Here is a 13418-nt window from a genome sequence, read left to right on the forward strand (position 1 = left end):
CAGGGCTCGAACTCACAAACCCTGAGATCATGACCTGAGCCGAAGTCGGACGCTTAAACCAACTGGGCCACCCAGGCGCCCCACGAGATAACCAATATTTTTTAAAAACTTGATTCAATTTGTCTGCATTTGTGACGATGGATGAGAGATCAGAAATCATTAGATACAGCTTCTCCAATTGAAATACAGAGGATGGGTTTGCCTGAGAGCGATATGAGCTGACCTCTAAGGTTCCATAGATATGATAGCTCTTAAACTTTAGCACATATAAGGTTTACCTAGAGAGTGTGTTACTCCATAGATTCCTGAGCTCCATCCAGAGATTCTGGGGTAGCAGGCCTGGGGTGGAGCCCATACATTTGTTTTGCTAACCAGCTTCCAGATGTTGCTGATGACCCAACCGTAGTTGGGAGTAGCATAGCCATACACCATCTCTGGGATTGGCCACCTCCGAATTCCAGGACCCCATCAAAATCCAGCTCTGATCGCATCTGAGTCGCATGAAACAACCCCAGCAAAAGTTTACCGATATGCATTAAAAATTAATCTTGAAATACTTTTGCAATACAGTTAACGGAAACCAACCCCACAAATGCTGATTCGTTAGCTCGACTTTTGTGACATGCTAGGTTATCTCCAATTATCTCCAGGGGTGATATAACAGTTTCACAAAATTAATTTTACTCCATTTTAATTGAATGAGGTTCACATCTGGAAAATGAATGCAAAATTTGTTGGTTAAAGTGAAAGTAAAGAACAGCTGAATCCATTAACTCTGCTCTTATAACCTAAAGCTCTTTGCTTAATTTTGCTAAATTCATTGAGGATTTTGCTTTTAACTTGGACCTTGTGCCTCATTCTGGGTGGCAAAATGCTATGGTCAAGTTGCATACTATTTATGGAAGGGTAATGACAAATATGCAAAGGCTCTGCTGAACCCAACACCAGGCAGTGGCACGGTGGTGCCACCATTCTGTGGTTAAAGCTGCGTATTAGCTCCAAGGTGAGTTACTGAGCACTAACATGATAGTCCTTAAAAACTGAGGGTTTATCTCCATCTTCAAGCTAATGGTAATTATTTTCTAAATGAATATTTTCTCCCTAAGTGGCAGAAAATCTTCATGGAAACAAACACGAAACATAATCCCCAAGTCTTTGGGGGGAGGGGAAAGCTTATTCTAAATGTATGAGATCTTATTCAGTATTTCCCCCCAATACCTTTACACAGCTATTTGTGAATTTCTAATATAGAGTCTGTTTTTCAAATCCAAGCAAGACGTGAAATGAATGCCTACCACCCACTTACCACACAGCTATGAGATTTAAGGTTTATAAAAAAGCAAAAAGGGCATTAAGAACTCTTTTTTTCTTCCGTCCTTAAAATGCTGACATTCTTCATAGGGAGACAAAACTGATGCATATACAGGAAAAAAAAAATTAGAGAAAACTAGGGTCAAAATGCCTGACACTACTGTTGTGAAAGAAATACCAAAAGGAGTAATTACTGCGGATTAGAAGAATTCTGGAAAGCTTCTTGGAGGATGTGGGACTTCCACTGGACCTTTTCAATGTGGAAGATTTAGATGAGGAAGGGGGAAAGGCAGGGCATTGTATGACCAAAGGCAAGGGGCAGAGACTGGGAGTAAATTTATGTTGTGGGAAGAGCAACACTGCCTCTGAGGAGCTGAGGTTCCCCATGCCTAGACAGTAGGAGAAATAACCTGAAAAAGGAAAAACAATGCAAATTATGCAAAGTCCTAGAACCAAAGCAGAAGAATCTGGACTCAATGAAGTAGGTAATAGGGAGCCATAGCAGATTTTAAGCAATGATGACATGTTGTCAGTTGTTTTTAGAAGATCAAGCTGGTAGACTCAAGGAAGGAGAGATTACAAGCCAGGTGAAGCAAAAAGAGGAAAAACAGAGGCAAATTCAAGACTCACTTCAGAAAATACATGCCAGAAATACAAATGATTTTACACAAGGAAATAAAGGCTAACAAAATATTACAGTAATCAAGTGTGGGGTTGGGGAGGACATGAGCCACAACAACTACAAAAAAAACAAATTCTAAACACAGACAAGAAAAAAATCCATCTTTGTTCTCTCCTGAAGTAGGACACTACTTCTGTATTTGTAAAAATAATCTAATTCTTTTATATGTATACTTTGTGAGAAGGTCAGTACTCACAGCTCCTTGCTTTATAAGAAGTACAGCCCCAAAGGAGAGGGAAAGCAACACAATTGCTTAAAGCCTCTTAGATCACAGATCCTTCTGATGAAAGAAAGAAAGAAAGAAAGAAAGAAAGAAAGAAAGAAAGGGAGGGAGGAAGGAAGGAAAAGAGAGCAAAAGAGAAGAGGAAAGGAAAGGAAAGGAAAGGAAAAGAAAGAAAGAAAGAAAGAAAGAAAGAAAGAAAGAAAGAAAGAAAAAGGGAGGGAGGGAGGAAGGAAGTAAGGAAAGACAAGAAAAAAAGAGAAGAAAAGAAAAGAAAAAAGAAAAGAAAAGAAGGAGGAAGGAAGAAAGGAAGGAAGGAAAGAAGGAGAGAAAAGGAAAGGAAAAGAAAAGAAAAAGAAAAGAAAAGAAAAGGAAAAAGAAAAGAAAAGGGAGGAGGGAAGGAAGGAAGGAAGGAAGGAAGGAAGGAAGGAAGGAAGGAAAAGGGAGGAAGGGAGGGAGGGAGGAAGGAAAGACAAGAAAAAAAAGAGAAGAGAAGAGAAGAGAAGAAAAGAAAAGAAAAGAAAAGAAAAGAAAAGAAAGGAAGGAGGAAGGAAGAAAGGAAGGAAGGAAAGAAGGAGAGAAAAGGAAAAAAAAAGGAAAGGAAAAAGAAAAGGGAGGAGGGAAGGAAGGAAGGAAGGAAGAGGAAGGAACTCACAAAATGCATGTACTGCATCAAATGGACTGTGTCAAAATTTTATTGTCTACCATTTAATAAATATTTACTGAGAACCAGTCATGTACTAGCTATGCGTTAGATGGAATGGATAAGGTACACATACTAAGGTCAAATGGTAGCTCCTCCAAGCACCACAGATACATAAGAATCTGTCCCATCTTTCTAAATAAAGCAGTCATAAACTTGAAAACCAAGCACCAAAGGGAAATCACGGCACGCTCCTGAACAGTAACAAAGCTGCTTCATCCTTTACCAAATAAAGTCTGAATTACAGGACGACAAGCAAAGGTGGAATTCTCCTGAAAGTGGAAAGTTTAACTACTGTTTGTCACAATTCTCTTTCATAAGAACTTCCAATGTAAAGAGTTGATAGTATAGCTCTTTGAGTTCAAAAAGATGTAATCAAGCCAGGTGTTGATTACCAGAGAAAAGAGGGAAGGAGGAAGACAGGGCATGCTTAATCTTTTTCCAGTGTTATCCTTTCAATAAGAGAAGCTTACATTTTCACCAGTTCATTACAAAACCTGATGACATTTACATGTTCAAACACATACTCCATTTAAATGAATGCATTGTGATTATTATAATTAAGCTCCTACCTGAAATTTATAATATATGCTGAAATAAATTGCATTTCCTTATTTTGCAGTCTCCTAAACTGTATTGGGCAAAGTGCCTTTGGGCATATTCCCTACATATACAAATTTAAATGGCAAAAGCAAATAAATGAATGGGCTTGTGAGCAACCTGTCTTGTCATTTGTAGTTTTCTTTCAAACAGAGGAAAATAAAGTAAGAAAATAAAAGTAAGCAAAAATAGGAAACTTCAATAGGATCTTTACATTTTAGGTAGCTCACTGATCAGAAAATTGAAAATCAAGCTTGTTTGACAAAAGGCACCGTGAATGGAATTATTGCTATAAAAATTGTATGTATACTCTATTGTGGCTCTACTTTTTTCAAATTATGGAAACGTTTTAGATTCTAAAAATATAAAGCTATTATCAGCATGGGCAGATTAATTAAGTAGCCAAAAATGTTTTAAAAAAATAAATGCCATAATACTAAAGAATTCTTGCCTAAAGAATTTTTGGTACAATTCCTTAGCATAGCCCAAGATGAGAATAAGCACGACAAATCTCGATCTATTCAGCTTTCATAAGCTTAAAAAGAAAATACTACTGTCCAGTAGTAAAGCTATAAAACCAAAGCTCCAAATGTCTTTGGCAATATATTTTATATTGCCAAAAAAAAAAAAAAAAAAAACCAGCAGTGATACTAAAAAGTAGGCTAAAAAACCAGAGAATAAAGTTTTAAATTACCTTAGAATTAAATCTCCCTTGTTTTCAATGAGTAAATTCTCATGTTAAAATGCTCAGTGTCAGATTTTGTATTACTAAAATTACAATAAAAATGTTACGTCTGAATTGATAGATACTTTAAGACATTTGAAGTAAAGGGTTTTGTTTTGTTTTGTTTAGGTATCCTCCTACTATGTATAATGTTCAAAATTAACAGTTGCACTGCTTCTCATGTTAATGTACGTGGTTTTGTAGTACGATTCAATGCATCAGACAGAACACAATTAAGGAATGGAACGGTGGTATCCGTTATATCCTCTTTGAACATACAGATGTTAAATGATCATACCTTACCAGTACATGCCTTTTGCAACTTATGTTTCACTTTCCAAATGCTCAGGGTTTAAAACAGAGCAGACTGCACTTTTGATAACATCTGCTACAACAAATAACAAAAAAAGAGTGTGAAGTCTGATGAATGTTTAAACAGAACATTTTTTATGGATCAGCTAAATCTTTTCTGCTTTTTAATTAAAAGTAAAGAAAATGGAACTTAATTATCCTGTAAAGATTAGCTTGTGGGCATCTTCCTGTAAATTACTTCTAATTGAAAGCAAATTGTCAAGTGACATTCAAAGTACTGTCCTTTAAAACACAGCTGTTCTACTGCTGATTTCAGTGCATTGCAGTGTTTTCTTGTTACAGTATGGCATATTTGAATATTTTAACAATTTCACTGGTTTTGTATAGATTCCCATTTAACATATCTTAATCACATTTCTTCGTGTAAAAAAAGTTAGCATCGTTAAGTGGTTTGCCGCATCTTGAACCAGCCTATCGTGAGAGCTCTCCACTGAAGTTTACTTTTAGATGTGTTTGCTTAAAGTACCACTACATCTGGACAACAGTGGTCCAGGAAGTGGATGATTATGGTCATTAGACTACTGCCACAACCCCACTCTTTAGGATCCCTGTATAATTAAGTCACAGTTTATTGATGCTTTCAAATACATTAAAAATTCCAATGAAATTCATAGGAGAGACTGAAAATAAACAGTTTTTCAGAATTTAACACTTGACAAAAACTCCAGTTCTTTTTAAAAAATTTAAATAAACACCTAATGGGCAATATGGAGATAGCTAACATAGGAATTCTTAATGCAAGACTTTTAGCACAAAGACTGATAAGATGCAAATGAGGAGCACAAATGCATTAACGCACGAAAATGTTTCTACTTCTATCCACTTACATTTGTATCCATCCCCCAGTTACTGTTGATCAGTTACTATTGCTTAGGACTGTACTCAGCTCTTGAGATGTAACAAAGTCGACAGAATTCCAGCTCTAACAGAACTTAGGCTCCAGAGGAGGAAGAAGGAAAATTAATCCTAGAAAACTGTGGACATCAGAGAAGGTGGAGGACTCTGGGCACAGACTGTTGAAAACAACCCAACAAACAAGTGGCGGGGTACTTACTTCAGGTGATGGTAAATGCTTTAAAGAAAAATAAAGCAGAGTGAGGTGCCGACCACGGACAAAGGAAGGAGGCACTATGCTCTCTGGGGTGGTCGGAGAAGACTGCTCTACTAGAACAACACTTGAACACGGCCCAGAGTGGATGTCTGAGAGGGGGGCACACATACCCTGCTGTATGACAGTACAGAGAGGAGTCCCTTCCGAAAGAATTCGGAAGGAAGAATTTTGATAGTCCAAAAACACAGCTTGAGAAAGGCCAAAGTTAGGAAGGTAAAGGATTATGAACCATAAAGTCTGCAGATTTACATGTTTGCTTAGCTAGTAACATAATTCAAACCGTGAAACCAATGAATGCCACTTTACTTCCCCAGATATGTTCCCAAGTTGTTGACTGAGCTCAAACCTTATGCAATACAAGCGGCTTATTTTTACATGATGATACACTAATGTTTTTCTCCACAACAAAACAATCTGTATGAGCTGCCCTAACTGTAACTGACTGGTATAGGTAAATAGGGAGGGAGGGAAGGAGGGAGGCAATGTATAGTTATGTAAGCAGGCAGACAGATAAGGTCTAAATATTAACATTCAAAGTTTTTTTTTTCAATAAGCAAAATGGCATTCTGTAACAGTGCAGGACTAAATCTTAAGTATAATTTGGGTTCTGTTTTTATAGCAATACTTGTGGAGGCTAAGAAAAGATAACTAGAAAATAAAATCCTGACTCTTACTCTCATCTGCTCAAGCATACTAACATATACAGAAAATTAAAGGGAAAAGAAAGACAAGAGAAAGACAGTGAAATGGGAACTTTGGATGTGTTTTAAAGTCACTTCAAAAGAACTGGAAAACAACAAAAAAAGGAGTAATGCCTGAACTTGTTTATACGTTAAAGACATGTTCTTCCTTAGTGTTGAAATGATGTGGGCTCATGTGTTGCCAATACCATAAATCCCATTAATTATCTTTAACAAAATTCACTGAAGGTGTTTTTAAAAAAAAACCTATGTCCTAGTAATTATATAAATTATAATTGAGATGTAGAAAATATACATTTTAAAGCATATGGATTCAAATTATGAAATTAAAATACACAATTTAAAGCAATATAAGAAGCAAGCATATTTCAGTTAGGCATTTAAAAGCTGTTCATCTAAGCTTCTACTATGGGCACAAAATTAAAACGTCATTTTATGAAGCAACATTTAAAATATCCAGCAATGTACAAAATCACCACAACACTATCCATCATGCACCCAGGACTTGGTCCCAAACATGAACCCAAGACTTGGTCCCAAACTTGAGATGCATAAAGTTAAAAGATTAAAATGAAAAAAGGAGGAGGAGGAGGAGGAGGAGGAGGAGGAGGAGGAGGAGGAGGGGGAGAAGGAAGGGGAGGGGGAAGGGGAGGAGGAGGGGGGGGGGGACAAGAAGAAAATTAGGCATCAGTTGTCCATAATTAAGTTTAGCTTTAAAAAAAACTAATTTAGGGGCACCTGGGTGGCTCAGTAGGTTAAGCGTCCGACTTCAGCTCAGGTCATGATCTCACACTCTGGGTTCGAGCCCCACATCAGGCTCTGTGCTGACAGCTCAGAGCTTAGAGCCTGCTTCCGATTCTGTGTCTCCCTCTCTCTGCCCCTCCCCCACTTGTGCTCTGTCTCTCTCTGTCTCTCAAAAATAAATGTTAAAAAAAAAAAGAGAGAGAGAGAGAGAAAAAAGAAACTAATTTAGCCACTTTTTCACTTCAGCCTGCCTAGGAACCACCTGAAGAGCTTGTTAAAACCCAGATTCCTGGGCCACTCTTTCAAGATTATAAACCAGTAAGTCTGGGGTAGAATTCAGGAACTAACAAGCTTTCAAGGGGATGCTAAGGCTGCTGGATCCTAGGGAATGACAATCATTTTGGCTAAACAATTTCTCCATTAATTAAATATTGCAAATTTTGCTTTTATATAAAATTGAACCTTTTACCCAAAGGAGAGAATGGTGCCCTATCTTTTTCATACCAATAATTCTGAATATAAATTTTAAAGAACATAAATATTTGGTTTGGGAAATAAATATTTCTTTCCCAGTAAATATTCCAGATTTCATTATTTACACTTGTAATCAGCAATATTATCTATAAATGAAATGTAATCATTACATATGTAAAGAAAGTGAATGAAATTTCAGGGTAGCCCAGATTCCATTGAAAGGATTCTGAGTCAGGATCTTTGAATACAAACTTCAATTTGTACCTAAATATTCTAGTTAAATTCAATGTAAGTTGCACAACTTTGAAATAAAATAGAATATAATGATTCTTTTTTTAATGTTTATTTATTTTGAGAGAGAGAGAGAGAGAGAGAGTCAGTCCCAAGCAGGTTCTGCGAGGCTTTATTTCAGGAACCATGAGATCATGACCGGAGCCAAAATAAAAAATTGGAAGCTTAACCGACTGAGCCATCCAGGTGCCACTATAGTGATTCCTATACTAGGGAAAATATGACTCAATTTTGTATCCTCCAAAAGTTACCAACAAATAAACAGCATGATAATATGGTAAAAATGCCCATTAAGGTAAAAACTCATTCATTTATTCAGTGCCCAAAATAAATTAGAATTTAATTTTTTCTTTGCTCTCCCCCTTCTCTTCTTCCAATAACCTTCCATTTTCTTCAACTTTCAGCTCAAGCTTCAGTCAATATAAAGCCTTCCTATCTAAATTTATAGTGTTCTATCCATCTATTTATCTGACTATCCTTCTCTGAATATTTTTACTACTCAAGTATTTCAAAAAATTTAGAGTGGAACCTTCTGTCTCCTTTTTGTCCTATAGCATTCAGAATAAATGGTCAATGAAGAGTAGATTGCCAGGTTTCTTTTCATTTTCAACCGCCCTCAAAGAAATCACTATTATACACCTGAATTGCTTTAACAGACTCTGAGATGCACTGCCTGCCTTCAACCTTTGTAATTATTGTTTGATGATACCAAACTATTGGATTATTTGATCCTTGCCCCAAAACTTAACATTGATATTCCAAAATCAACAAATTCTAGAATTTCCAAGAATGTAGAAACTAAAAGTCAATGCCAAAGTTGTAATTGTTTTCTTTATCCTTTCCTTCTGCACCCTAACCTCCCCCAAATGTATACATCCTTTAATCCACTAATCTTACTCCTTGAAATCTCTCCTTCAAGAAAAACCTAGAAGCAAATGACTATATGCATTAATTTAGTCATTGCAGTTAACATTTATAGAAACATTTAAAATAGGGTGTTTAGATAAAATGTAGTAAATCGGCTAAGACTACAGAGCAGATATGCAAAATGAAAATCAGTAAGACCATGCAAACATATGGAAAATACTTCTTTCTTTAAGTTTGTTCATTTGTTTTCAGAGAAAGAGGGAGAGAGAGAGAGAATGTGCATGGGGGAGGGTGAGGAAAAGAGGGAAAGAGAGAATCCCAAGCAGGCTCTGTGCTGCCAGTATACAGCCTGACTTGGGGCCCAATGTCAGAAACCGGGAGATAATGATCATGAGATCATGATTCAAGCTGAAATCAAGAGTTGGACACTTAATCGACTGAGCCTCGGAAAATCCGTCTTCTCATAAGCACACTAAAATTATATCTATATTATGATCACATATAGAAACATAAAAATGTGGAGAACAGAAAACCCAATGTATTATGATAGTCAGGTATTTTTTGTTTATATTTTCATAAAACACTGAAGTCAATACATGTCAAATACAGACTTCTACATCTTCTATATCTCCATTTCTGGAGTTATGCAATATATATAATGAGCTTCATCATTTAGAATGATGAGACAGAGTTTCTAGAAGGTCTTAAATTATCATAAGTTTCATTACGTTCACCTTAAATGGGGCATAAACTCTTCACTGAGACTTTCAGTAAAGGTTACAAAAAAACAGAGTTTCTGGGTAACCATCAGTTAAGTTCAATTAATCAAAATACCCAATGGTTCATTCCAGGTTTTACCTCGGACTGTGTACAAGGATAACTAAGAGCAGATGCGTTTTGTTGTCACATCCTTTGTTACAAGGTTTGTATACAATTATAGACCATATTACTCAGGACTTCAGAACTGAATGGGAATTGAGCAGCTGAAGTCCAGGCCATTCCTTTGAAAAGGAATGTCTTCCAGCTATTTTTCTTTCTGGTTACATTGAATTTTCATATGGACCTAACTACGGATAAATAAAAGCCAGAATAGCTCCATGACTGACTTATTCTCATTTCAAAATTCTGGCATTAAAAAAAAAATCCAGTAACTAATCAGTTAATATTAATGTGTTCAAAGATTGTGCATGTCTACTAAATAATAGTACAACCTTATAGAGGGACAATTTAAATCCAGACTCCTTGAGCTCATTTATCATCTTTTTCTGTAACCCTATAATAGTTCTTTTGGAACAGAGGAAGAAGATAAATGGTTCCCTGAGAAACAAATATTTACAAACCTTTTGAAAATGCTTTTTAAGTAGGAAAGGAAATATTCCATTATCTATGCTGATCATATGAGAATTCACTACACAGGATCAAGGAAGAGTGTGTGCTGTTCAACCTCATAATCATTTGCAAATAAAATCAACCAATTCCAGATTTCAAACTTATAAATGAAATTCCAAATCCCAGTCATCTCTTTACATAATTACAAAGGGGATTCTGACTGCCTATTTCCTAAATGGATTATCTAATATATGGATCATCTACCAGTACCTTTACTGGTTTACTGTGGTGCATGCCCCATCACTTGGCCCTCGAAAAGAAACGAACAGGGGTTAAAATGCAAAAAAACATCAATGGTAAATTCCAATCCCCGAGTGTCACATGATCACAGCACACGTTAATCATTAATATACTTTTTTGCTTTAACTGGAATAAGAAACCTTTCTCCTCTAAAAACAATAAAGCATTTGGAAGCTGAATAATACAAGCAATAGCCTAAATTTTTCATTTCACTTTGCATATATAGAAAAAGCCGTAAGACAACACATCAGCATTGACCTCAGTTAGCCATGATGAAAATCTGATGTGTGTCACTTAATCAGACACTACAGAGGTAACACAGAACCCTTAATTCCTAGAAAGCAATTCAAATCATGAGATGGTAAATTATAATTCTTGGCTTCTGATACCAATGCCTTCATTTAAAAACTATATATATAAACACGTAAAGCATGAATTATTCAGCATTATATACATATAGAATACTATGCTTTGTTGTTACTGTTTCCTTGGTCCTTATTACAAGATTATTCATCCATCCACACAGACTACGACGTGACCTATGAGAGTCTCAAAACCCTAACAAACTGTATAAGAAAAAAAAAAGAACTGGGTAGGATTTACTTCTATTAGTTGATCCTGTCCCAACACTTTAAATATTACACACACACACACACACACACACACACACACACACACACACACTGACTTCTCAGTGTTCTCAAGATTGGGTTAAAGGCATTTTAGAAAAGTAGTTTAAGAATACCGCACTGAGGTCATTTATCAGGATCACCTGGGACTTCAACATAACCCTTAGTATGTTATTTTTTTCTCTATCGTTTTTGTTTTGTTATTATTTTTAATATGGTAAACATGTCCAACGGCTGTAATGTTTCCCCAATCCAAAATGAATGATAAAGACAAGCTACTAATTTGAAATTTAAACACTTGAATAAGCCGGAAGGGGGATAAAGCAGAAACTGAGAGAACACAATGGAATGGGAATTGCTCAGACTAACTATGCAATAGGGTAAAGCACTCTGGCACGAGCCATGTCACCGAATGAAGTGAAAGTATGTCATATGCCACCTTCGGGGTTATGTCACTGCTCGTTTGGTACACCATTCGCTCTTCTCTGTACCTACTACATACTACTAAACGTTAGAACATTTACTCATCATATTCAACATATAACCTTGCAGACAGGAGAGGCAGAGTGTTCTGAACTGAGACCTTCTCACATCTCATATTAAATATGCACTTGTTTTTCACAGTCAGGTGTATGGACGTATCTTATAAACTCTATAAAAAAAGTAACGTGTTAAGTTTGTGAGACTATACCAACCCTAAGCCAAATCTCACAAGCTTTGAGAACATAAAGTTTTTATTGACATCGATGACTACAAGTTTTATGTTCAATACATGTTTTTGATTCATGATCAGTGAACTGAAATTTTAATGTTAAAAAAATAATCACACTTAGACTGAATATTTTCTTGAAAGGGTATATAAAAGGCTTTCAATAAGTTTTTCTATCTGATGCCTGAGTTCCCAGTGTATTTTATATTACCTAAAATTGTCTAAAGTTTTCAAAAACATGCTTTCTCAAATAAGAGAACAAAAGGCCACAGATTTAGTCCCCAAAACTCTGTTTAAAGCTATATGGCACTCTTCTTCTGGCCATTCATTCTGTATTACCATATAGTTGCATATAGTTTCCTTAGACAATAAGCCATGAGAGGATAGGAATCATAGTGCAAAACTGACTGATATTTACTAGGTGTTTATGTGCCACATCTATTAATAGGCATTTTCACCTACATGGTCACATCATTTTTTAACAAGTTGAACTTATTTTTTTTTCTGATTGTATAATAAAATATTTCCTGAATATGTCTGCGCCCATATTTTTTAAACAGCTTTGCTGATGTGAAATTGATATACAAATAGCTACATATATTTAATATATGTAATTTGGTGAGTGTGGACATATGCATACATCTGTGGAAAACATCACCATGATCAAGGTGACAGACAAATAAATCACGCCCAGAAGTTTTCCTATGTTGCATTCATTATTGGATTCCTCCATTCTGCAGCAAAATCCTTTCCAATGATAAAATGAGGTTATGAAAAGAGTTCCCCAAACCTGGTCCAAACATTCGATTTGTCAATGGCAGTTACTCTGAACAATGTCTCTGAAATGGGGTTGATTGTGCCTGTGCTATATAAAATAGGATAAGGCAGATAAATAGTGTAAACAAGTGAAATTAAATGCATATAAAGTGCCTAACAAGCATTATGTGTTATGCGTAACACATAGCAGGACGCTCAAAAGTTTTCTTCCCTTCTCCAGGAGTAATAAGTAAGATATGTACGTATTTATCAAAACGTCATACTACTGATGCCCAAAGGATATCACGAATGAAGGAATAAATGTTCCTGCATTCCCCTCCTGTTAAGTTTTACTCCATATGTAACGCATAAAGCAAGCGTGCCAAGAACTAAATCTATCCACTTATCTACTAGAATATCTATAACAGTATTTAATGTCTATTTTTCCTTTCTTTTCTTCAAGTTCAACAGAAATCATTCAAATATTTGCCAATTTCAAGTGCATTGTAACAAATACTAAAATCAGAGGAAATAGGCTATTTAGAAATACTGTACATAGGTATAATGAAGAATTGATTTTTAAATAGAAATGAAGAAGATAATAGCACATTTTAGAAAATGATGGAATCATCAAATCCCATTCAAGAGTTTGAAATAAATCTATGTGCTTACATATACAATTAATTCTGGAATTATTAAAAATGTTATAACAGAACATTTGCACTTCCAATTTCCCTACTACAGCAATCTCAACAATTGGGACCCACAAAGAGAATGAAATTTGATTTTTTTTTTTTTTTTTTTTTTTTTTTGCACATCAGTTGCATTAGGACAAGCTGGATAGCATTTTTTCCCATTGAGCCAGTCTGCTCGGTAAAAGATATGAAAAGTTCAC

At 35.7% G+C, this 13418-nt stretch overlaps 1 protein-coding gene across 2 annotated transcripts in view; it reads right to left on the reverse strand.

Moving 5' to 3' along the window:
• Nucleotides 1-13418, reverse strand: part of ZFPM2 (zinc finger protein, FOG family member 2) — a 473354-nt gene that overhangs the window by 432891 nt on the left and 27045 nt on the right. The gene's annotated exons all lie outside the window — the stretch shown is intronic.

Source organism: Panthera uncia, chromosome F2 (genome assembly GCF_023721935.1).
Source record: "Panthera uncia isolate 11264 chromosome F2, Puncia_PCG_1.0, whole genome shotgun sequence".
NCBI lineage: Eukaryota > Metazoa > Chordata > Mammalia > Carnivora > Felidae > Panthera > Panthera uncia.